Source organism: Desmodus rotundus, chromosome 2 (genome assembly GCF_022682495.2).
Source record: "Desmodus rotundus isolate HL8 chromosome 2, HLdesRot8A.1, whole genome shotgun sequence".
NCBI lineage: Eukaryota > Metazoa > Chordata > Mammalia > Chiroptera > Phyllostomidae > Desmodus > Desmodus rotundus.
In genome coordinates this window covers 171,974,700-171,999,547 of record NC_071388.1, presented here as the reverse complement: position 1 = coordinate 171,999,547, position 24,848 = coordinate 171,974,700, and the positions used below count along the sequence as shown (strand labels likewise).

General features: G+C 36.5%; 1 protein-coding gene and 1 non-coding gene across 13 annotated transcripts in view; both read right to left on the bottom strand.

Moving 5' to 3' along the window:
* GULP1 (GULP PTB domain containing engulfment adaptor 1) overlaps nucleotides 1-24,848 on the bottom strand; it is a 208,718-nt gene that overhangs the window by 109,865 nt on the left and 74,005 nt on the right. Inside the window, exon 3 of one of the 12 annotated variants that reach the window (XM_045198431.3) lies at nucleotides 16,169-16,260. The exons of 10 other annotated variants lie outside the window; for them this stretch is intronic. The gene's annotated coding sequence lies outside the window, so the exon portion shown is untranslated. Of the gene's footprint in view, nucleotides 1-11,343; nucleotides 11,405-16,168; nucleotides 16,261-24,848 lie in introns of those variants that run through there. One more of the 12 variants, XM_045198432.3, reaches the window with a different exon arrangement.
* On the bottom strand, nucleotides 17,119-17,283 carry LOC112308090 (U1 spliceosomal RNA). Its single transcript, XR_002975101.1, has one exon. It is a non-coding gene; the product is annotated as a U1 spliceosomal RNA (small nuclear RNA).

Below are 24,848 nucleotides of genomic sequence, written 5' to 3'. Positions count from 1 at the left end.
TCTGATGTTTCAAATTACATGTTTGATCTAGGTGTCTGATTTCGCTTTGACCGGCACGCACTCTTTATCCCTACAGCAGCATCGGTGATACTATATGTTTTACCCTGAACGGAATGAGCGTAAATTCCTTCCCCAGAAGGCCTTCTTGTGATCAATGGTAAGAGAGCAAGGAACTTTCTGAGGGTTGGCACAGTCTATGGGTATGGAATAAATAAGATCAGGTCAACAGAATGACTAGAATTCCTTGCCTCAGCATCGTTTTCAGGGAGCTCTGAAGAGTTAATGTGCCATATATTTGACATCCGGTGTGTGTCTGGTAACGAATATTTTAGATATAGCATCTCATTTACTTCTCAAAATAATATTCTCAGAGCACTAGCAGTTCACTATGACCATATCTAGACTAATGTAGCAAAATAATTTACCCAAATCTATGTGTCAATCAAGTGGCAGGATCAGAATTTTACTATAAACTGATGTGACTCTAATGAATAGGTTTGAACTTCCTAATATATTAGGATGACTCTTATCTTGGACTCAATATTATAAAGCAAATTCCTTCTAAAACATCACTGGCTACAATGAAAGTGCCATAGAAACTTTTATTTCTAAATCTGCTGAACATCTAACAAAAAGTACCAGTACGTCATTAAGTAACATCATGCTTCATTTATCCACGTTCAAATAGTTTTTCTGTATATAAATTGAAATTTAATGTTTTAAAGTCTCGCCTGGTTATCATGTAGTGGGATGAAAGGACCCTAGACAACATAACAAGCACTACCACTGAAGAAATTTAGACCAGACAGGGTACAAACATGAAATCCAGTTAGCAGGGCTGACCTCAAAATCTAGGAAGCTGGACCTGCTGTGTCCTGTGCACAATTTTATGCTGCCATCTTACAATAGTCGCCAAACACGGTCTCAGTCTGTCTGACTCAGGACACTTAGAGGATGCAAGGGAGTGACTAGAGGGGCTTGCACCATAGGGACTTAACATTTCACACGACAAGAACCTGAAGGCAAATAGTTCCCAGGCTGGTAAATACAACACAGCCATCATCAGAAATTACAGTGCTTTCATTTCTTCTCCTCTCCCACCCTCAGATGTCAGCTTTTCTTTTTAGGTTGTTCCTTCGCAGACACAAATGGCTCCCCCTATTCACCTAAACACATACCAAGGAAGGTAGAAAGAAGAGTATTTCATTGTTCAGAGAAAAAGAACCCACAAAACTTCCTAGAAGTTCCCAAGGAGTGGGGAGTTTTATGGCAGACTATATTTGAAACGGGGTATGGCCAAGTGAGTATCAGACATTTTAGCTCCGTTAAATGGGCTCATGGATAAGGAAAACTGGGAGAACGGCTGAAGAATATGCAGATTTCCTACCTGTAAATCTGTAACCATCAACAAGTTTAAGATCTTAAATGCCATTCCTTGAAATACAGGCTGAAGTTAAATCTTAAAATTACCTGAGATGTTCAGTTTTGTTTTACCATCTTTCCCCATCCACCTATAAAACTCATCAGGAAGTTAAGACACTTGTTTCGACTTCTAGGATGAGTAATTACTTAGAATGAGAAAAAATAGAACATGAAGGAAATGAAAATATTCTTGGTAACACCAAACAATACCAGTCTAATGTCAAAAAAATGAGAGACTTCTACTCTGAAACAGTACTGGGTACTGATAGGAGCTTGCACAGACTGAAGAGGAATCTGTGATAGGAAGTTAAAAGAATTATGCAGAGGCATAAACACACTTTTTTTTATTGCTAATCCTCTCTTTTCCAAACATTATATTTACTTTTATTGAAATTATTGATTACTGCAACATTTGGTATGCAATCATATATTTCGTAGAGTATAGACACAGCCGTGGCTACTCATAAATGAGCCTCTGGAGTCGTCCCTGACATTTAGTGTTTCTTAGGAAACAAATGCTTTGAAACTGTCTGCGTTTCAGGTCTTTTTAGACAAGTCTTAATTTTTTGTTTTTGTCATTGTTGTTGCTTTTTGTTTTTAAGTTTCATTCATTGAGAGACCTACATAGATGGCGCAACAGAGGTAGCAGTTTGAGCAGGGAATTTAGAATTGAAACCAGGCAGAATGGAATCAAGGTTTATACACCAAGCAAAGCAAGAAATGACACAGGGCCTGGGATCCATAACTAAGAATAATAAAAGACTCAAAGTTCTGTCCCTGAATGAAGTACAAATCTTTCCCTCTATGACAGTTAAAAAGTTGCGTTTTATTACAAGTGTCACAAAACAATGAGAATGTTAGTGTTAAAAATAGCAGGTGACTTAATCAGCTGGAATTCCTTCATATTTTTACAATTCTATAATTCAAAATTCACTATTCTTTAGGCAAGATTCTTTAAAAAAATATTTTGTGAGGCAATGTCAGTTTTAGGTAGAAAGGAACAGAACAATTTTGTAGAAGCTGTCTACATCTTAACAGGCAAAATGGGGGACATCTGCCAGCCGGGAATGCTCAACCATAGAATTACTGACTGCTTGTGATCAAGCAAGCACGGAGCTTGGCATTTTGCAGCGCGCCAGCTCAGTTATGTGCTGATGCACTCACAACAAAGGGGAATGGCACACACACAAACTGCTATGGTCCAATGGGGTCACAGATAACCGCCTGTGCCTTTGAGGAAGGAGTTCAATGAAGGCAGAAATCACTCTTGGCTAGCTTTATGAAGGAGCCAGCTTTTCAAATTAAACTGAAGGTATAAAAAAATACTTTGACAGTTATTGATGTCAGATATCCATCAAAGAAAATGTGTTTTACCAATATTAATCTGGCAGCAGAGCCAGGGTAATTTGAGATCAGTTAAGGGTGTAGGTAGTGGTTTAGGCCAGAGATAATAAAGGCTAAAGTACAACTGGAAAGTGGCGAGAGACACCAGAAACTGGCCATGGGCACTAGAAGAGAAAATGGAATGACACAGTCAATTTTTTTAAATCTTTCTAAAACTATCTTTTGGAAAAGAAAAAAAAATGTGCGCTTGACTTTGTTTTGCTTTTTTTTTTTTTCAATTCCCATTTATTTTTGGCTCTTGGGTCAAGGTCATTTTTTCAATATAAAAAAGCAGCAAGTTCAACACAAAACAGAAATTTATGTGTAGGACAGGACAAAACCAAGGGTGCGGGGTGGGGGGTGGGGGGAGGCAATAGTAAGAGAAGAAATGACATATTGCCAAAAGACAGAGGCTATCCTGTCCCTTCTCCAGGGAATGGTGGCAGTGCATACTTTTTTACACACACAAAAGATTGATATTCCTTTAGGGTAAGGAAAGGTGGCAATGGAAAGAGTCTTTCTGGAGGCTTAGGGACCAATGTTGGTCACTCTCTTCCCCTTTTCCCCCTTTCTCCATCCAGAGAAAGGAAGCAATTCACTATGAGAAAGGCACTTTCCTTTCTGAGAGAAAGCAGAAATAATTAGAATTATTACTTTGATATATTTTGAATTTCATTCTCAGCTACAATTCAAATGAGAAATTCATAGATATTTTTAGTTTGGGCTATTTTATAAATTTTTAACAGAAGATGGTTTCAAGAAATGGTATCCAGGTTTGTAATCTAAACTTCTGACAATATAAACTGATAAAATACTGTTCTAATTTAAAAATACCCCATGTTAACTTGATATTTGCTTGATTCCTTTGGTTCTAGAGTTGCAACCATTAAAAAGTTTTTTTTTTTTCCTTATGGTGAAATGTTAGCCATTTTGTTTAATGTTGCTTAAAATGCCACAGGGTGTTCCCATTTGACTACTACAGCACAATGTATGTGGCTTTAGATAAGATGTTGAACATTCAGAGGCCTTCCAGAATCAGGAAGAAAGATAAACATGTAAATCATGCCAACTGCCACCCGGGGTTGGTGAGGACCTGGAAGCGCTCCTCTAACCACTGTGCCAGCACGGAAGCCGGGACAGGGTAGGCCGCTTGCTCTAGCTAGTCTTTACCACACCTCGCTGGGTGCTTGCTAATTCTCACTTCCCCAGTGTGTCTTCCCTCCAAGGCCATTATTCCACTCCAGTAGAGATTAAAATATGAACAGTTTTAATAGTTAATTCTATGAATAGTTGATTTTTGGTTTGGGGTTTTTTTTGTTTTTGTTTGTTTTCTTTATAGGGCGCCCAGACTTTCAGTCCCCTGAGACTGTTTACTTATCTGTAGGTTTCCTTTCCTTTATAAGTCCTCCCTACTACAAAACTGAAAAACAAGCAGCTTTTTAAGAGTCACATGGTAAAAGAAACAGAATTTGATCTTTCAAATGAAACTTGGAACTTAACAAAAAAGTAATAAATTTTATATTCCATTATCATATTAGCAAAGCACATAAAAGCTACTTTGATTCAGCTGCAGCATGTCATAAGAATAGTTAACAGCTACTAGACTGTACTGTAAGTTAAGGACTGTTCCATACACTTTATAAATATTATCTTCAATAATTCTCACCACAACGCTGCCAGGTAGGTACTATTGTTACCCTGTTTTACACAAAAGGGAACAGAGAGGTTCAGAAGCTTGTCCACAGTCTCTAAGTAGTAAGTGGGAGATTCTGACCCAAGGCTGTCTGATCTACCCTATTTTCCCCAAAGCATCTCAGAACTTACCTAAATACCAAATTAAAATAAAAAGATTTCCAGGTACTTTACATAATTTTTCCAAAAACCAGTTTCTCAGAAAATATTATTTTTGTTTTATTTGGGAAGCAAATTGGTCTTACACCATCACAACTTCATTAATTCCTTCACTCTTCATTTTATAAAGTGCCAGAAATGTGGCTAATACTTAATGTTAATGACTTTATACATGACCTAAAGACTCAGTGCCTTAACTCCATTTACCAGATGGGACTAAACATCATAAGCAAAAGTCAAAATAACAATGAAAAGAAGCCACATTACTTTATGAATAGAAAATTATACTCGTGTATGAGGTCTCTATATTTTATTCTAAAACATCAAAGGGAAGAAAATTAATTTTGACATTTACATATAAATTTAAAATGCCACAAACCACTGATTTCATTCCAAATGTGTCCATTATTTTACTTTTCACACAAAAAATTTAACCTCTGTAATTATTATCAGAAGAATACTTTTACTGGAATTCTAAAAATAAAAAAACCACTCTTAATAGCTGCATTTGATATTTTTCACCTAGGTTTTTAAAAGGCTATTTTTCATGTTTTTGAAAATCAATAATCTTAAACTGTCAACCCATCATTATAAAGTCTATTTCAAAATGTTTGTTAGTTCAGTAAACAGAAGCCACTTTAGGTCCATTGCATTGTTTTAAACTAACAGGGCTCTTTCAGTTCCAAATAAAGTACCATCAATTCTAGCTTAAACAAGAAAAGAAAGAGCTGTAGTAGATCATTTAACCAAACCACAGCAATGGGAAGCTCAATGGTGGACAGTGATAGGCCTGAACTCCAGGTGGACCAGACTGTATCAGGCCTCTCTGTCCTCCATCATTTGGGTTTATTATCTTTAATTCAGATAATACAGCCTTTCAGGTTTTCCCCTTTTAGATATATTTCTAGAAGATTCACTGTGGGTGGATGACAGAGCCTGAATAAATACCCATCGCAGAGGTTCCCAAGTGACGGGTAATGGGGCCCAAGTCTGAGCAAGAGCTCCATTGACAGGACTCCTACCAGCCCTGGAAATACTGGCAGGAGCGCTCACTGGGTCTGGAGGAAGGCAATGCTTGATTCCACTCCCACCTACAGAATGTAGAGAGTAATTTAAGCTAAGAATCAACCCCTCCAGCCTTAGCTTCCCAAACTTTAAAGGTACAATAATCACTTACTTTTTAATTAGATTTAAATGAAAGAGCATGTAAAAGGGCTTGTACAGGATCTGATACATAACTACATTTATTATATATATTAGGAGACTTTAAATATGAGAAATCTTATGATTTCTTCTAAATACATGGATTTTGGGAGGATCAAACATATGGGCAAGTACCTTGTAAACATTAAAGTACCATGTAGATGTTAAAGCACTTTGATTTGTGGAGTGCCAACCCAGTGCTCCACCTGTCCCACTAGGGCTTTCAATGCTGTTCAAAAGCATTTGCCTTCTATGTGAGCAAACCAGGGTGGAAGCCACTTCTCGTTTTTTCCTTTCCCCATCCCTCAACCTACATTTCTTAATACCATGCTGAGCAGCGAGTAAAGCCCAACACACATCTGTGGACTTTTTTTTTATTCATTGTTTTGAGAGAGAGAGAGAGAGAAACAAATTTGTTGTCCCACCTATGTATGCATTCATTGGTTGATTCTTATGTATACCCTGACTGCAACGTTGGCACATAGGAACGACGCTCTAACCAACTGAGTTGCCCGACCAGGGCCCATCTGAATACTTACTAATAGAAATTATTCTATCATCTTGACATTAAATGAAATAAAAATTACCAACAATGGTCTAAGTGGAAGCTCACCTTTTCTTTCTACCAAAAATAATCCTTATAATAAAGTACTTAATAACAAAGCACATGATTAATAATGGTTCTACTTTCAAGCTGATAATAAACAACTAGGTCAGAATGTTTTGAAAACTTAATTCTTCCAAAAATAATACTAAATGGCTAATGAACACTACCATTAATGATATTTCATAGACATGATGCAAAACATAAGTAGTAAATTGAAGAGAGGAGTCATTACAAAGTTGAAATACTACAATATCAAAATAAATTGTTGTGTGATTCTGCACAAAATACATTAATGCCCTATTTATCCCTGAGGTTTGAAGTATTCCACATGAATAACTGTGCACATAGTTTATATCTTTAGATAACCTGGCTTTTATCTTAATTTCAGAGTGGGACCTTTCTGCAGTTAAGTTTGGTAACTGAGTGAGACTTGAAGGGAACGTCAGCAGTTACCCACTCTGCCCATGGCTCAGTGCAAAATGACTCCTACAGCTTCCCAACAATAGATAGGTTTTTATGTAGCGAACCCTGTGAATTATGTTTCTTTATTTATCTTGGCTTTTAAAAATCTTAGGACCTATATCTGTGGCACAATTTTAGCAAAAACATGGTGGGACAAACATAAGTTTACAGTGTTGATATGGAGAATAATACAATAATGAATAAGTAATAATAGAAGAATAAACTGTTTCGTGTACTCACAACTATAAACCTACTTTCGCCACGCCCTGGATGCTGGATTGTCATTAACCATCTCACCTCAGTTTTACTTATTTTTTTAACATCTCTATCCCCTCTGTGTTATTTCATCACTTTTGAATTCTCTTAGATTTCTGGTTCTATTCTGTTTTTGGAAAAAGACATGATATGCACAAATGAATAAATGACTTATCTTTCTTACCATGTACTACTGCTTGATGCAACGCAGTCTCATTTGTTTAAGGTTTTCCTGCATTACTTTACTCATAAACAGTGCTCAATATAGCCTGCCACTGGTATTTAATGTCCTACTTTTACTTTATTTTTTTTTCATGACTGACCCGTTAACCTTGGAAGTCTGCAATAACACCCAGCAGATAGTGTCAGAATTGAGCTAAATTGGAGGGCATCTAGTTCGTGTCCACGGAGAACAGAACATTGTTCAGTGTGAAAAAAAATCACACACCAGTTGTCAGATGTATTGTGAGTAGAAGGAAGTAAGTTATTTCCCTTTTAGGAGGATAATGAAAGATTAGCCTTGAAGAAATCACCCATTCCATCTTCCCTTTATCCCTCCCTTCCTCCTTTCCTTCCTTCCTTTCTCTTTCTTCCCCTTTGCAAGTATTTATCCAACACCTGTGTTTCCAGGCATTAATCTGAGTTCTGGGAAGATATAACTGAAGAAGACAAACTCCTGGTTCTCATGGAGATGACATTCTTGGGAGGAGTAAAGGGGGAGAGCAAATACACGAGGTCTGTCCAGAAGGTATCCAGCCATGTAATATGAAAAATAGAGACACTTATTGAAGAAGATACAAGATATAAGAAAATTGTACATAAGACAATGACCTCTCAATCCCTTTCAAAGTAGGCACCTCAGGACCCCACACAGTTCTCCCAATTGCCGTCACTGGTCCCATCTGATTTTCCTGAATCTCACTGATAGTCTGAAATCTCTTCCCTTTCAAAGGTGACCTTAGTTTTAGGAAAAGCCAGAAGTCACAGAGCACCAGTTCTGGGCTATAGAGGGGCTGAGTTACCTGGATGATTTGATGTTTTGCCAAAAAAACTGCATGAGATGTGATGCAAGAGTGGGTACAGGTGCATTGTCAGGATGAAGCTGCCAATCACCAGCTGCCCACAGCTGCAGCCTTCTTAATCATCCAAATACTTTCCATGGAGGAATGTTCAAGCTTAATATAAAATTTGATGCAGATTTGTTGCTCTACTCGTTCAGTCATTGTGAATGCAACGGCCACACAGTACACAGGCTCGCTCAATGGTGTCTACCACCCCCACAGACTAGTACAGTGAAGTCATCATTGTTCACGCACGTGCATTCCAGTCCACTCTCCTTGGCTGCCAGGTAACGTCGATATCGTGCAAACTGTTCTCATTATATTAACAATGGCTGGACTTTTTCTGGACAGACATTGTGTGTGCATGCATGCACAAGCACACGCAAGCACACACACACATATATGATTTAAGGTAGTGAAAAGTGCTATAAAAAATAAGGCAGATAAGACAAAATAAAGGGTTAGAAAGTAATGTGATAGGATTGGGATTTTGGATAGGGAAGATAAGATGATTTTCAAGTAGAGGCTCCAGTGAACTAAAGCAGTAAGTCAAGATTTCTGACAAGACCAAGAGAAAAAACAAGCCTGGCATTTTGCAAACAAGCCAGTGTGCAGTAGTTGCAGGTAAGAAGGAAAGTGGTAGCAGCAGAGGTCTGAAGGGTCAGATCCTCTAGGGCTTTGGAAACGTGGAGAGTACAGAATCTGTTCCAGGTACAACAGGAAGACAGTGGTAAAGTGATATAATCTGACTTTATATCTAAAACTATCACTCTGACAATACATGGAAAATAGGCATTTGAAGGGAGGTAATGTGGTATAAGCATGAAAGCAGGGAGGCCAAGTAGGAGGCCTGGTAGAAATGATAAATGAAGGTAGTTTGGTCTAAGATGTTGACCATGCGGAAGTGAAAATTGGTCAACTGTGCATATAAAATTAAGGATGGAGGCAGAAATTCTTACTAATGGATTTGACTTATGAGTACAGCAGATTTGAGAAAAGCTGAGAGTTCAGTGATCTACGGGATCTTGAAGAAAAATGAGTGAGAAGCAAATCTGAGGTTAAATTGTGAATCCAAGTTTCTCTTTTGGATACTTTCTAAGCAATTATATTTTATAGCTCTGTATTAATATCGCTATTGATTTAGAAAAAATAATTTTTAAAACATAATCTTAAAGCAAAAGCCCATGTGCCTATTCCTTTCCTCATGCCTGAGGCTGGTTCCTATTAGACCAAAGAAGAAGCCAGGTAACAAGACAGTTCACGTGCTATGCAGTACAATCACTTTAAAAATATTCGATTATATGATCATGTGGCTTATGTGGCACATTGGCTATATTTGGTTAATGATATCTAATTTATAGATGGCTTTACAAATTATGTATTATTCAATGTTTTAATTGTTGAGATTTTAATTTCCCACTTTATGTCAATTTTTTATTCATCAGTTGAAAGTATGGATTGTTAATACATAAATCTTGACTTTTAGCGTCAATTAGTAATCTTTTTTCTTTTAATTAAAGTAATCTTATTTTCTTGAAAGAATAAAATATTTTTATTTAAGGTGGATTAATTCTAATGGTTATAAAACAATGCTAAAGAAAAGCATCAAAAATACCCAATATAAATTGATGTTTAATTTTAAATCACTCACTTAGGGGGGCAAAAAATACAACAACAAATCAGTTTTGACAGCCAGAAAGTATGCGTGTCTCACAGGTGATCTATAGGCTTAGTACCATATATGCATCTGAGAAATTAATACCAGTTTTAGATCATTAGGTACAACGTACTAGTAGCTGACCTTTGTTTGATCTCAGAAACGCTAAAGATTGTTGTTAAGAGTTAGTTTTTTAAATCCCTCTCAGTCTTTTATGCTGATGTAATTTACAACTGCAAACATTTTGATTGTCCAGCAAATAATGAAGCCAAAGTAGAAAAAGAAATGCTATTTTACCTCTAAATAGAACACACAGATGATACCAATGTATAATCAATTCTAACTTCAACTTAATATATGCAATGGCCAGTTAGACCATGTGGGCTCTGTCTGACTTTTAAAAGAGCCTAAAGAGTATTTTCAAAAGGAAGCAGTTCCTTTTGAAAATTCCTTGGAAACAAAATGCAACCTGAAAAGCGTAAGTTCCACATTTCTATAAAGTATCCAAGAACATTGTCTCATATTTGTACTATCAGTTAATAAATATTAACATACAATATAAAAATGTAAGAATTCATGACTTTCCCATACTAAAAAAAAAATCACTCATCAGAGAAAACAAACAATAAAATGTTCTAATTGCTGTGACAGAGGCATGAACATGTTTCTCTGAGGGGAATTCGGAAGGAGCACCTAAATAGGTCAGGAAGGTAATCCCCAAATAACATGATGAGGGGCTAAGGACCTACCTAGCCTTTAATAAAATAGGAAGACCGCACCTATGATGCTGTAGTATGTTTGTTATTATGATAATGTCATTAAAAATAATGCTTTCTCAGGATCTCGAAAAGAGTATATTTTAAAAGGATATAGTGGTCTTAAAATACAATCAGGTCATAATCATGGAATCTTTGAAAAAACCTATTCTCTTATTGAAAAACAATGAAAGAAGATTATATGTGCAACAACATTGTGCAGCAAAAAGGAACACTACCTTAGGAATAGATAAAAATAAATTCGAATTCTCACGGTCATTTTCTCTACAGCCTACAGAAAATCATATATTGTCTGGAATTTAATATTTTTTCTTTCGTACCATAAAGTGGGGATAAACTGTTTCTACAAATACATTCAACTGTTTTATCATTTTATTTTTTTGCATAATTCAATGACTTGAATTATAAAGCTGTTTTCTCATCTTTAAAACGGTAACATTATGAATACTTTATGGGGCTCTTTGAGCACAGTGCTAGAGAAAAGCAGAGTGCAATCATTAACAAACACAGATTGTCTCAAAAATTCGCCCTCAGCTGGAGGAATGTGACTTTTCTGTCATCTTTAGGAGCAGTGAATGGACTAGAAACAGCCAAGTAAAAGAGCCATCCTTGGTTTACTTTTGAAAAGCAGATTATACTGTACTCAAGATTACATTGAATATCTACCTGGTTTGTGAACAACTGGTCTTCCAGGTAGTATTTCTCAGAACTGAGGTCAAAGAGAGTTTGAGGAGTCCAAGGATCTGGAAACTGAAACAGCAGAAAAATCAATAGTGCCAAATAGGGTCAGTGTCCCAGCGGGCACAGACACAGAGAATCCCCACTGCTCACAGAGAAATAGAGCCGTATAAATCCTGTAACCTGTGGACTGGAAAGGGCTTAGGAAAGAAAGAAGTGCTTTCAGTAATAGTTGAGATAACTGCTTAATGTGCTGCAGGCATTTTTATAAATCAAAATTCCTACCTGAAGTTCAATATCGATGAATCATGTTTTTTAAATTATTTAATGTGAAGAGTTTTTGTGTAATAGATGTGCTCATACTTCAATTCCATTAGAAAATATATCAGGGCCTCACAATATAGAGTGAGAAGCAAGTGTAAAATAAGTTTCTATTAGTAAATTTCATATGTGCCAAATAACAAATAAAACATCAAATTGACCACGGGATTTAAGTGTAGGAGGAGGTTGATATAAAGAACTATCATTTATTTCCAGGGATGATTTTATGACTATATAAACTGTATATTTATGTATGTGTGCATAATATGTGTAAATTATCTACAGATATGTGTGTGGCATGTTATACATATACATGTATATATATACATGCATGCATATGTATTTTGTGCAAATATGACAATAATTGAACTTCTTCTTAGAAATTAACCAATCAATATGCCTAAGTCAAGTTCAAAAGGCTGTTAATAAGAACAAAGTTTTGGTTAAATTTTTCACTAATTTCATTTGAAATAAAACCTGATGAATTCTGAAGTGAAGTAGGAGAGTTTTGACAGGAAAAAATATAATAATTAAAAGATATAATGTATAATTTATTAAAAAGTAAAAAAGGTAAAAAAAACAACCCAGTACATCCAGACATTATTCAATGTTTATCTACATTATAAATGATTTTGTTTAAATTTTTAATTTTTTGAAAAACAAGAAATATTAAAAAGTTGGTGAGGATGTAGAGGAAAAAGGAACCCTTGCCCAGTGCTGGTGGGAATGCAGACTGGTACAGCCACTGTGGAAAACAGCATGGAGTTACCTCAAAAATAGCAATTCCATTTCTGGGAATATATCCAAAGAAACCTGAAGCACTGATTCAAAAGAATATATGGATCCCTATGTTCATTGCAACATTGTTTACAGCAGACATGACTGGAAGAGCCCAAGTGCCCATCAGTAGATAAAAGGACAAAAATGCTGTGGTACATTTGTACAACGGAATATTACTCAGCCATAAAAAAGAAGGAGATCTTAGCTTTTGCAAAAGCATGAATGGACCTAGAGAGTATTATGTTAAGTGAAATAAGCCAATCAGAGAAAGACAAATACTATGTGATTTCACTTATATGTGGAATCTAATGAACAAAATAAACTAACAAACAAAATAGAAACAAATTCATAAATACAGAGAGGAGGGGAGATGGGAGCCTGGGTTAAAAAGGTGAAGGGATTACACAAATAAACAAAAAGTTCAAAACAACCCAGGTTTGATTCCCAGGCATGTGCCCTGACTGGAATCAAACCAGTGACTGTTTGGTTCTCAGGCCAGTGCTCAATCCACTGAGCCACACCAGCCAGGGCATAAGTCCATTTTTCAGTGCTGCTTCTCCCTCTGTTTCTAAAGATTATTCTAATACTAAGCATGCATTTGAGTGCTCCACTCCCACGAAGATGGTCACTCCCTTCTATATACATTTCATATATTCTATCACACTATTTGAAATTACTCATTTATACATGCTTTTGTTACTGTAGGTAGTTAGCTAAATATTAATGAAGAAATAGGAACAAAGGGATGTAGACATTGAGCTTAATGAACTGGGGAGCACAAGCCAGTTTGCTCCCCCAGGAAGTTATAGCTTCATACCCCAAAGGATTTCAGCATTGCTCCACCATAGTGATTAGCACTCCTTCTTTCCCCTCTTTGGTACTTACTGGATTGTTGGGGGGTCAGGAGGAGGAGCTTGACCATAGAGGCCTGTCGGTATAACTAGGGTGTATGGGCCTATGAAAAGCCTGCAAAAACTTAGGGAGTGCAGTGGTCATTTTGAAAAAGAACCTGGTTCATCCCAAACCCACACGAATACGATCGGAGGGAAACAAAGAAGCTCTGTCTTTCTCTCTCTCAGAGACCAGCACACACCCTGTTTGTCCGTGAGCTCTCACCCAGGAGCACACAACCATGTGGGTCTAGCAGCTACTGGAGCTGCAGCAGATCTCTGGGCTCCAAAAGACGAAGCCTTAGTGTGAAGCAGAAACTCTGGGTGCTGGCTTTTGTTTCGGCCTTGCTCAAGACTCAGCTGGACTTTTTCCATGGTAGGACCAATGGAGAGGGGCCAAAGAGGGAGCCTTTTTCCCCATTAAGGAACCATCTTGCCACACCATAGTCTCCTGTGTGGAGGTCCTTGCAATGATCACATGAAAGAGCCTGATTCCCACCAACCACACTTTCACTCTACTACACTGAACGATTCTCAACTGCAAAAGCTCTGCCTTATGTATGGTCTTAACCCCAGAGCTGAGCACTCAAAAAGCATTTAACTGGGCACTCAAAAACACTGAATTGATTATAGATGGAAATACCAACAAAGGGCTGGCGATGATGACCCTTCATCTACTTAATATTAAATTGTTGTAAAAAATGTTTTAATAAAATCTATTTTGGCATATTGACACTTTATCATTGTATTACTTTCAACATTCCTCCATAAATACACACAAACACACAGGCACACACAAATACTCCAAGTTAAAATACAAAGTCCATTAGTTTGGATGCCATATATTCAAAATTTCATAATTTTTACAGGGGTACAGCTGACTGAAATTACTGATTGATTCAAAATCTAAAATAGGTGAAATATAAGCTCTTCCTTAAAAGAACAAACCTCTTCTTTGTCAATGAGGAGGAGAGACTGGGTAAGAATATTTAAGTTCTTATTTTAAACAAGTATTTCTATGAAGTCAAACTTCCATTAAAAAACTATCATTAAGATTGGATAAACTCATCTTTTATAAGAGAACAGGATTTTCAAATGAAGTTAAAGTAATTTTTAATCTTTAGTCATTTTATAGTGATGTATATTTACTATTTCTAACTAATTGGAACAAATTTTACCCTATAGTTACCACTGGGGGAAAAAAATTGTTTAAATGCATCTTCCTTCCTAATAACCAAGATCACCTCAGCTACTCAAATGATCTAGAGTGTACAGACAACTTCTGGCACAGGAAGTAAGTGACAAACTGTTGGGTAATTCTAGCAAATAGCACTAGTTTGAGCCAAAGTAACAAAACAATTCTTTATCATTTAAAGATTCATGCTTTGAAAGCTCCCAGGGTTCCCTGAGAAACACTCACTGACAATTAAAAAACAGCCATACTACGTTACAAGAGATAATGGGAAAGGAATTTCCTGTCATAATGGGTGAGCTGAGGCAACAAAAGCAACCAAATAGGCACCACTTGACAGAACAATAAAAATAAAGCAACCTTGTATTTTTAAAATGCTACATATATTTTGATTGCATGAATTCTCATTGTCCCAGTTTTGCAATGGAGTTTGATTACTTTGAAAAATTTTCTGACACATACAGAAAACATTATCCAGGCACCCAAATCTTCTTCAAATACAGAAATTATAACACTTCTTAAAAAAGAAAATGAGTCTTTACCATTGTGATTTGTCATTTACTTGAGAATGGATAAAGCTTACTAGACTTTACAAACAAATGTTTAAAAAATATTTACCCAACTACATCTGATTAACTGCAGTAAAATTTTTTGTGCATTTTATTCACATTTCATCTGAATACTATATATTCAAGCTATTGCTATCCTGTCGTTTGTCTGCATAAAGGGCAAGTCCTGTCTTTGAGTTATTACTGACAGTGTCCATTCCCAGGATGTAGTGCAGAAAACCCACAACTGATACAGGTGAACTGAAGCTGAGACCAATGCCAATTTTCTGACTGTCAGCCCATCTGTTCTATCATCACAGGACTAAAATGTGCAAGATTGTTAAGGAACTGAAAGGACATACCAATTGAGTCTGAAACTGAGTGTCTAGTTCAGTGATTTACTGTAATCAGAGAGCAGACTAGTGTCCTTGTACGTATTAGTCACCTCAGTTAACCGCAGGCTGGCATTTCACATTTTAAAAACAGCTTAGTTGATACATAATTGGTATACGGTGGACTTCACTCATTTAAAATATACAGTTCCATGTTTTTTAGAATAATTACAAAGCTATACAACAAACACTATAATCTCAATACCTTTATATAGAACACATTCTTCAACCCTGAAGGTATGACCCTCAGCTGATGGAAGAAGAGAAAAAAGAAGGGGAATAAAGAGGGAAACAGGAAAAAAGAGGCAGAGGAAAGGAGGAAGGAAGAAAAACTGCACTCAAAGAATTCCATTTTAAAGAGTAAAAAACAATGCTTACAAAATTGAAAAACACTGGAAAGATAAATTCAGTAAAATTTTAACTGTGTATTTCCTCACTTTATTCTAGATGATTATATCTTTCCTTCCTTTTGCATTATTACTAATTATTAATTAGTCATTGAATGGGCAAATGATTCCAAGATAAGGGCTTCATAAATGAACAGTGTTCCTGTAACACAGAACTGGAGCATCTTGGTGTAGTTTTTCCCCTCTGCAAGTCATAGAATTCACTTTTAACTGAGAATGGGTAGACTCATTCCATATTACCTCAAGAAATTTTGAAATAATAAAAGTATTCTTTCATTCTTACCATAATACTCAGTTTCAGGAATCAATTGGTATGTCCTTTCAGTTATTAACAATCTTGTGCTTTTCAGTCCTGTGATGCAAGAGATGGATGGACTGACAATCAAAAAAAAAAAAATGGCATCAGTTGGAGCTTTAATTTACCTAGACTTATCTGCTCCTTTTCAAAGGGCATATTCCAATTCTTCTATTCTTTCCTTTTCCAATTGCAAACACCTTTTTCTCTGTCAAGTCTACATTGACAAAGGATTTGGACAGATGCTAACATTTCCTCCAAACTTAGCTTCTTTTTGAAATTTGCTAGGGCAGCAGAATAAGTTACATTCTCAAATTATCAAGGGACTTTCAAAAAGCCAACTCCCAGGAATTATCATTAAACTTTTCAGTATCTGGGCTACATTTCACCGACAGATATATACAGCCCTGCAGTTTTTTGAGATAAAGTGGCTTTATTACTTAGATGAAATAGATTTTATCAGACATCATTCTAGCCAGCTCTGAGACATAGAAACCATAGTAGGCTTCACATTATAATCTTTTTTTTTAAAGTCCCCAAAATGTGCCCTTTCCTCTTATCTGTGAAATACACTTTCCTTAGATCCACTCCTTATTCCAGCAAAGACTCCAAAGGACTATATGGAAAAAAATTCCCCAAATCATATTAATCTATAGTAAGGAATTTTAGTTATTTGTAAACTAATTCTGGAATTGAGAAATGAAATGAGATCCTCATTTAGAATTCTTAAATAATGCTAAAAATCATTTTTTTCCATTCCAACATTTTAAGACTTATCCCACATGGTAACATATTTACTCTGGACATACATTATTCCATAAAACTAAAAATTATAATTTGTTACAAAGGAGTTGAAAGGGACCCTCAGACATCATCTAATTATTCTGTTATAATCCTGTTTTTTAATTTAATTAATTTATTTATTTGCTTATTCTTTTCAAGGGCGAGTGTGAACACAGTCCCCCACTACCATAAATTATGCAGCGGAGGTTCCCACATTTGGAGAAATCACAGGGGTCACATCCGGAGAACAGTGAATGAGTGAGTTTCACCCTGAAGAAACCACCTTCATGATCATGGCATCTCCCCTGCCAGGTAGACACCTGTTTTATAATCTTAAAGCAGTCGTGCAAATTAATTCCACTTAAAAGATTACAAATTACTCTAATTATATAAAGATGGTTTTTTGAAGAGACCAGAACTATTTTGTCATTGCATGTGATTTTAAAATTTACAAAGAGTCAATAACACAGAAGTTGAAATCATCTTCCTCTTACAAACATTGTTTTAGAATACAACAAAATTATAAGCCTCTGACATATTACAAAAACTCTGTTTAATGATTAATAGTGTTGAGTTCTCAGAGGACTTGCCAAGCTCAGATGTACTGAGCTCTTCCAGCTTTTGCACTGATCGCTCTGGGAGGGCAAACATCTTGTCTCTCAAATACTTCACTTAGTTCTTACTTAATTAAGCTCTAAAAACCTTACAAATTACTTTTCCAATGAAGATTACTGAAGTGTTATGATTTAGAATAAGTGTCTACTGGCTAGAATCATACTGGTAAGTGCAAAATTATCTGTTTAATGGTTATACAGCAACATTTCAATTAAAAGTATATTTAGGAAGTTTCTTTGTAAAGAAAATGACAAAGATTTCAGTAAATTAGACATATAACAAAAACTGGCTATCAACCAGAAGCATATAAAAATCAATCAACAATTCTAAACACATTCCTTAAAAACACGAATGCTATTTTAATGCGTTAAAATAGACTGTGTTTAACAAGCAAATTGAAATTAGAACATCTCTCAGCAAATACAATAACCCATTTCTATAATGCCATTTTCCCAAGTAGTTATTTTAGCATTTAGTCATAATTAGTGCATATTTTTTAATTATACATTTCTCTTATTAAGAGACAATGTCAAAAAATTGAAAATCCAAAAAATACATAAGAGGGAAAAATGTCTCTCAAAAAAGAACCCATCTTTAAAAGCAGCTAACAAAGGCATCTTTCAGTCATTCATTCCCTTATTTAAACAATATTTACTTAGAATTTATATTGTGGCTGATATTATGAGCGAACAAGACTGAATTAACCCAGGCTCTGATGGAGCTAACATACTATCAGGAAAGCAGACATTAGATAAAAATAATGATAGTAGTTGCACAGGTAATGAGAAGTGAAAAAAAGATATACAGGATGCTCTGGTAGCATATTATAAGAAAACTTTAATGAGTATGAAAACATCAAAGGGAGTTTTTCTGAGGAAGTAATGTTTCAACTAGAACTTGAAAGATGTAAGTGAAGTTAACCAAGCAAAAGGAACATTATGTGTAGTACACAGATTTGTAGGTGTGAAAACATCGCATTCAAAGAATTGAGAATAGACCCAGAAGGGTGAAGAATGGAGAAACGGAGAAGGAAGAAAAACAGACACAGCTGAATAAGAGATAAGACCACAAAGAAACCTGTTGGGCCTGTTACGTCTCATGATGGGAGACAACTAAAGTTGACTGGAAGATATTATATCTGCATGTAAATTTGCATATTAATATATCCATATTTTTGAAATGGATACCAGAAGAATTAAAAAGCTGTTATTGTAGTTCAGCCAAATAGGATGATAGAGAAACAAAAAGCTGTCTCTGAGAAAGGAAAAAAAGAAGTGAATATGTTATATTTAAGAGGTTAAGGGACAGGATTTAGGGTCTAAAAGTAAGGAGGTAAAAAGGCTGACAAAGTGATCCCGAATTATGACTCTAGCAGCAGCAAGAGGCCCAGGTGGACCTGGAAGATGGACAGACTTCTAGGAAACAGATGAAGGTCTTCCAGTCAAAGAAATGTTTCTTACCTGACTTGATAGAGTTTTAGATTAACTGTTAAATCAAACTGACTGATAGGGAGATCAAGGCTCATAAAAACTGAAAGACGACTGGAAACCTAGCCAAAGATCCCAACGTGAAGAATAAAAGCCATAACGCCTTTTGCATTTAAGAGTAGAATTAGGTTAATCATCAGTAAAAACAAAGAATAGCTATAAAATATTTATTACAGATGAAAAGAAATGATGTAACATTTATCTAGGGTTTGCCAAATCTCCATCATTTCCTTATAAAATCGGTGCACATAAATCCCATTGCAACGATACAGTATCACTGCAGAGGAAAGATAAATGATAATCAAGGCAAATTCTAAGAAGCACTTAAAAGCAGATAGAAAATGGAAATAATCTGCAATGGTAAGGCTGAATGAAAATGCTGTTATAACAATTTGTATGTATGAAATATTTAAACATCATAGCATCAGGCAGCTCTTAACTGTAGTTTTTATCTGTTAGGTGGTTGAAGGGAGAATATATATTACTCTGAGACAAAAACAAAACCTCTCAGAAGGAAAATGTTTCCTAGTACTGTCTGGCAGTACTGAAGGCAAGTCATTCAATCACGCAAATTAACATCTTGCACATAAATTGATGTTCTGTCTCAAACCCGGCAGCCATTCTATAATTCAAGTCAGAAAACCCCTGGCTTGAACTGGCACAGAGAATTCATGGAAAATACTGTAATACAAAGTTGCAGACCTATTAGCTGGAAACGTTATCAGTAACTATAAGCAGTAAAGAAGCCCCATCTTTGGTGTAGCCAACATTTAAATACAACTGGCTAATTCTATAAAATAACAGAATTATTATGTAGAATTATTATTATTTAGAATGATGGAATTATAAAATTGTATAAAATAGTGGCTCAAACAACGTAATCAATAAAATGGCTGAGGATACAGGAAGATTATGCTTTAGATACTGATGTATGAGTAACCTCTCAGGGAGACCCCAAGCTGTATCCTTAATGTAAGGGCTCTGACATCATGAAGAGACCAATCCACAATGAGGAGGAATGGACAAGTGTGAAACTTTGAGGTACACAGGGAGATGATGAGACATTTGAAGAGAGGAATGGAGTTGGACAGAACCCAGATGGAGAGAATGGTCTAGTTGCCCTTGTCTATGGGTGGAAATGAGAAGGAACTGACAGTTAAATCCACAGCTACAGGCAGAGGTGACACTTAACTGTCACACAGTCAAGGCTTCTGAACATTGGTCATGGACACCTTACAGGGGCTTTCTTGTTCTGAATGTCTTCTTTTGTACTTAAATGGGAATTTCAAGCTATAAAGTGCCACTGCCTAAAAGCCAACAGTTTTCACAGGTTGGTTACATTTGTCCATAGAGCAATAATTGCAATTAATTTGATGACTTCATTGTGCTTTTCTCATTATTTTATTTTTGTAAATAATGCAAAACACGTAAAAGGAAGGTTCATTAAAACAAAACAAAACAAAAGTTCCGCTCTGGCTGGTGTGGCTCCGTGGATTGAGTGTCTGCCTGCGAATCAAAGGGTCGCCGTTTCAACTCCCAGTCAGGGCACATGCCTGGGTTTCGGGCCAGGTTCCCAGGAGGGGGTGCATGAGAGACAACCACACATTTATGTTTCTCTCCCTCTCTTTCTCCCTCCCTTCCCCTTTTCTAAAAATAAATAAATAAATTCTTTTAAAAAATACATTCCTTAAGTCTAGGTCATGGACTTGAGGAGGGGGCTTCAATGATGCTCTCATAACTCCAGAAGGGGGGCATTTCATGTGAATCCACAGTGCCTACAACACTGCCAAGCCAGTGCTGGTTGTTTAGTAAATATCTGCAGAACAAAGGAGGGAATGAACGAATAAATACATTCATTTTTCTTGAGAACTAGGCAGCACAGGTCCACACAACAACTGACAATTCCAGCAACTCGTAGCATCTACCTAAGGAGGCTGGAACAATGCCCTCAAATGCCAGTATCTGCAGTCCTAGCCCTGAGGGCTTGACGCAGGGAGAAAGAATCAAGAGAAAGTACAGAAAAAGCCAGCTCTTACAGACTGCATTCTTATGCATCTCATATTTTTCTGAAAATATAAGCAATATGCATCATTAACAACATTTATTAAGAAGCACTATGGACAAAAAATAACCAATTTTCAATCAGAAGGCCTGGCCTAAACTGTGTCTTCAGTGTTATGTTTGCTAAATGTATTTGGGCGAGTTGCTTAATCTTCTGAACCTCAGTTATCTCATCTGCACAAAGAGAAGAATATACAATCAGTCATTTTTAAGAAAAAAATGAGCTACTGAGTGCATGTAAAAGTAGCAATTACACAAGTATTAGAGACAAAGCAAGCACTAAATAAGTGGGGGTTTTCAATGTGTTAAATAATACATGTCCTTATTTCTGCATCATTAATAAATAATCATTGTCCTTATTTCTGCATCAATAAATAATTGCTGGCCTTATTTCTGCATCATACCAAATGGCACCTACTTGGTACTGAAACAGCTTAATTGTGTACTACCAAAAACAATGATGAACTAGTAAATCTGCAAGTTGGAAAAAACAAATCTGAAAAATTACAGGTTTCCTCAGCATTGTGGTCACCACTGTTAGGAGAAGAGGAAGGACTTGCCCAAGACCTCTTCTGTTGGGAACCACCCTGCTTGGTTTCAGAAACTGTAACCCCTTGTGGCTAAGGCTGAGTAAAAAGGCTTGGAGACCATAAGCCACTTAGGAGACAAAGCTTATCTGCCATGTAGGGGCACCGCCTCTGCCCCCTTTCACCTCACCCTGCTTGACCCTGGAAGGATGACTGGTTAGGCAATGATGGGTAAGATTCCTCAAAAGGAGGGACAACCTAAGACAGGCACAGTTGCTAAGGGGCCCTCAGGGAAGGACTTGGAGGGCTATAGAAAAAGGGGGTGATGGACCCTCACCCCTCGGCTTTGACAATGCCTGAGTCCTCATTCTGTCTGCAAGAAGTCTCCTAATCTCTTGGCTGCCTTACTTCCCCTGCCTGACTTAAGCCAGAAACAATGCCTTAAGCCTAAAACAATGCTGGTGGGTGCGACCCTGTGCTGGAAAGGGCGGGTTCCCTAGGGCATGGGGCCTAAGAAAGAATGCATAAAATCCTATGAAACCTACTTCACTAATACCTTCAATTTAAATGATAAGGGTCCAAACATGAAATGAGTTGGGTTCCCTAAAGTTTTATGGCCCTTTAGCTATCTGACCCTGACTCAAAATAAGCCCTTAGAATTCTCTGAATGTTATCTATTGTTTGATCATTACTGCCTGACAATGATTGATGAGCTTTAAATATATGCCCTGTATTCCTAGCAAATGAAACCCAATAAAAGCCCATTAAGGAACAGGTTCCTGGCCCTTCTCCTTTGAGAGATCAGCCACCTTTCCTCCCCAAGCAAATCCTGTCTTGGTAGACTTACTCTCATCTGTGGCAGACAGGGCAGGGGGCTTTGTGGGCGGAGCCCCCACACACACACTCTTCAACACTAACTTAATGGGTTTGTGTGCAGTGAAATGTTAAGAGTATGACTGAGAATCTGTTAGGCTTGAGAATAGCAGATTAAGTAACGAAATAACAACACATGTAGGTTTGGCAAAAGAAAGGAGCCAGTGTTAAAAAAACTAGTATAACCTAGGAATAAAAACAATGAAACATTTTACTCTTTGAAAACTTCCAAAAGTCAGGAAATAGAAACATATTCCTTATGCCCTACAATGGAGATGGACTCCACACGGCTCTCTACTTCTAGAATAAACATACGGTCATTATAAAAGCCTGACAAAGTACAGTGCCATCTACTACTTTTAGAGCGAATTCAAATTATTGCCTGAATGAGGGTTGGGGTGGAGGTGAAAGGTGCACTTTTTAGTTCCTGGGTCCAAATACTTAACTTTTTAATCACAGGTTATTTTCTTCAACATTGTTTATACTGTCCTTGAGAAGTCAGAATAAATAATACACTCAAACTCAATAGAGGCAAAAAAAAGCTTTCTCCCTGCTGTTAACTTTACACTTATCAGAAAATAATTTTCTGAAACTGATTATCACTCTATTTGAGTTTAACTATTTTCTATGGTTAGTGTTGAAATATGTGTCCATGTTATAACATAAAAATTGAACATTATACTAATTGTGGAATTACACAATATGAAACAATAAAAACGTTAATATTCTCAGAAAATAACTTTTGTTTTGAAACTACATAATGACCTTTGTCCTCTATCTTCATTCCTGATTTGTAACGCTATTTCTAACATTTGAAATATGCAGGGAATTTTAGGTTGAACTATTTCTCACTCATGCTTAGGCCTCGTTGAAACATTAAGGGAACATGATCAAGTGTTTAATTCACTTGACTTCTGCCTGTTTTCACTTCATTTCTCCCCTATTCAATGAATATCTCTGACATCCCTCTGCTGTGTATATTACGGCAATCACACTCTGCTTCCTTTACCAACTTTTGCTCTCTCAGTGCTATTGTAGTGTCTCTTCAGTCAGAGTGGGGGAATGGGAGGACACACCGAAGAAACGGCAACTTTGGTAGCTGAGTTCCCTAATTCTCCTCATCAGTGCCAATCATCTGAACACCTCACGGTTTTTGTAAAATTCAAGCTCACATTCTCACTGTCCTGACCACAGAAGATACACAGGGCTCTGCAGGTTTAAATACCTGAATAATCCTCTGCTGTGCTCCAACTAAGCAACTAGTTACATGTCCCCAGACTCGTTGCTTCTCCAAGAATCTGGAACCTGCATCTGCCAGTGTGGAGGGTTCTTGGGGCCACTCCCACCTTTGGTTAACAGTCCTCCCCTGTGCTTAGGAGTTGTAGCTTCAGTCTCAAATCTGATACTGTATCCTTTTCTGGATTTCTCCTACTTTTTGGTCTATTGAGGGTACTCTGACTTATTTGCCAGAATAATTCTGAATTGAATTATATATATTTATTTTGTGTTCTATCCAGAGATTTGGGATTGTAAGTAAGATTTACTGTGTATGCTTGGTTTATCATAAGGAATACAGAATCTATAATTTTTTTCTGAAATATAACTTAATATCAAGTATAAGCTTAAATTATAAAAAGGGATACCAAAGACTTTTAATAATCTGTTTAACCTGAAAACTTACCATTGGTGTTTGCATTAGTGTTACAGGGCACAGAACTAACGTACTTATGTTTTACTACCTCAAAGTGCTGTTTTCATCTTTTCTAATTAAAAAAAATAAGATGTTTATCTTGGAGTCCCTTATAATGTTACACATACTAGAAAACATGCAAATAAAACTATGAAACTGAATATTAGATAGGAGAAGAGTTAAGGCATCTGAAATGTGAGGAGGAAGAGAGGTACAAAAGCGTGGGAGAAGATGAAATATGTAACGTGTCAAGCAGAGAGCTGAATGTCAGATTGTCTCAGGAGATGACACAAGAATACTGACTAGGTATTTGATGTTTTTGGATTAAAATACTTTCTCTCATTTTAATGTATGTCTTCTTCACACAGCATAGTGGATAAAATAAGGACTCTACCTGGGTTCTAATTCCATCTTTGCAACTTGATCTTGGGCAAGTGTAGTTCACCTCTTTATATTCTCATCTGTAAACTACTTCAAAATGTCCCCATGAGGATTAAATGTGTTCATTTGTACAGATAGTTTAGAACGGGGCCTAACACAAACTATACAACATGGAACTTTGGCCATTATTATTATTATTATTAATGTGGCTAAATCTCCCATGGCAGATTTTTAATATTTACTTAGAAGTT